Source organism: Vespa crabro, chromosome 19, assembly GCF_910589235.1.
Source record: "Vespa crabro chromosome 19, iyVesCrab1.2, whole genome shotgun sequence".
NCBI classification, from domain to species: Eukaryota; Metazoa; Arthropoda; class Insecta; order Hymenoptera; family Vespidae; genus Vespa; species Vespa crabro.
This window is the reverse complement of record NC_060973.1, coordinates 5,256,080-5,258,721: the sequence shown is the minus strand read 5'-3', so window position 1 is coordinate 5,258,721 and position 2,642 is coordinate 5,256,080.

The following is a 2,642-nucleotide window of genomic DNA, read 5'->3' as shown; positions in this document are numbered from 1 at the left end:
GGAGAATTCTGCTATCCCCTACCCACGGGGGGAATCCAGATACGACCCTGTCGTAACTCAGACGCGCCCCAGTCGCAACCACGACCTACTATAAACTATATTAAAAAGTAAGCAATCGCAAATGTATCGAAAAAGGGACACAGCTCAAGCGCAATTATAACGCAACTGAGACGCAACTCAAACGCAACCCAGGCGCGAAAGAGACACTAGGAGACGCAACTGGAATGCGAGTAGACACGGCTAAGGTACAACAAAGACGCAACTGGAATGCGAGTAGACACGGCTAAGGTACAACAAAGACGCAATCAGGCGAAAATAAGAAATAACTAAGAGGTAACTAAGAAGTAACTAAGAAGTAACTAAGAAGTAACTAAGAAGTAACTAAGAAGTAAGTAACATCTAAAACTTATTTCTGGAAAACAACCAAACACAACTCGTACGCGAGTGAAATACAAGATAATAATAATAGTACCAATAATAAGTTTATTGATAATTATGAAAACAGTATAAATAATTTTATTGTTAACTATAATCATAATAATACGAATAATAATAATAAGAATAGGAATATTGGTACACAGTAATAATTATTTTGATATTAGTAATAAAATTAAGAACTACAATGTAACAACACAACATCAGCAAACAAAAATAAAATGTATCTTGAAAAAAAGTAGCGAACAAATGTATGTACAGCAAAAATTTGTATAAATTAATGTGTTAACATAATTTAAATTTAATGTGTTAACACGTTGAATGCCATGTTAATGCCAATTTTACATCGATTGCTTTTGTCGCCACCATGAATTTTTTATTGTGTATTACATATTATCTTGAAAAATGATTTACAACCGATAAGTTGAGATGTATATACTTGTTTCATGAATTTTTCTTACTGGGAGTCATCTGTAATCCCCATACCTGGCGCTGAAAAGCATTTCTTCGCCAGAAAAATTTATAAGTATTAAGATTTTTTAAAACGTTCAACGTATTAATGTAAAATAAATAACCTAAATACGTAAGAACAGTATTTTTATTGTAACAGTAATTATATTGCTTTTTTTAAATAAACAATAGTTTGTTTCTTTAAAGATTATATATACTTATTTTTACACCAAACATTTAAAATATTTTCAACGCTTTTTTATTACAACAATGATACTAATAATTTTCTTTCTACTTTCCAGTTTTCGAACGACGTCACAACTATGCCCGAAGCTGAGGAATCGATTGTTGTACACTATTATATAAAGGCAATAACCCCGAAGAAGGAGCGGATCTCCTTCTTTCGATAGAGAAAAAAATAGCTGCATTATCCTACTTCGATTTTAACAGAATCCAGGGATCAACGAGATGTCTGTTATCAGCTCTATCGCATCTTCCGACATTTCTTTCTTTTCTTCATCGCGCTAAATCATCGAGCAATGCAATCAGTGTTGTTCGCTTTTTTCCAACCGTGACACATTACGATAACTCCGGAATGAGGATTCTCGAAAGATATTTTCTTGATTCAATCGTGAAGAATCGAGCTAGATTTTGGTACAAATAGAAAATACTATTAATAAAATATAAATTATTAGGCTAAATACTATTAGATAACAAGAAACGTAACGTAAATGAAAAACTAAGTTATTTGTAATTATCACCAATAATTCTAGATTAAAAGAAGCTGTTAAAAACATCGATACCAAGCACGAATAAGAACGATTCAACGGTATATCTCTACACAAGATTACACCAATGTAAGCGTCTTGTCGGTTGGTCTTCTTCTTTTATTTATATTTTTTTTTCCTCTTAACGCGATTCTGAAAGTTTCACTGTCACGTCTTTGTAAGAAAAATGACGGTCAGGTCGTAACAAAGAGTATCATATTTTATCCAAGCAAGCGTGTAGCCACGTTTTATTTTTATTACACGCTTGGTTCTATTCTTAGTATCTTTCGTATTATTTGCATAAAACAATAATAAAACGTATCCTACGTGCTTCATTACTATTACCAAATCTACATGATTTTCTTGAAAAACTGCTCAGCAAATTGATTTCATTTTCCTGAATACCTTTTAAAAGCGACAATGTCTAAATTTGCGATCGCGACCTCGCGTCTTTAACTATCATTGGTATATAAGAAAAGGATGTATGTTAGAAAAAATCTACAGATTACCTAAACTCAACGAGAACGATATAAAGGCATATCGAGCTGGTATCCATCGTACAAATATGTACTGTTTCTAATATCCATCGTTCATCCCAAAAATATTTGCAGTATTATTCTCCGCGCATCCGTTCGGCATAATCCTCGATAAACTTTGTACGAATATTTGAAAATCTAATATAACCTGAAATGAAAACTAATCAATTACTAATTAGAACCTCGTAAAAATACCGAACAAAGGATCGCGAAAATAAAAGCAGAAAATACGATTAATAAAATATAAATGAATGTCTAGTAAGATATGAAAAGAAAAAATTTTGAAAACGCGTAAAAACATGCAACCATTCGCTCAGTAGTACTTGCGTTATATGATTTAAAATTAGACTTCGCAAGTAATACCGATCCAGGTCTTACTACGTGGAAGTGGCTGCATATGAAGACCCGCGGGCTAACGGTGACTCTACTCTAAAATCCACGTTCCGCGGTACCG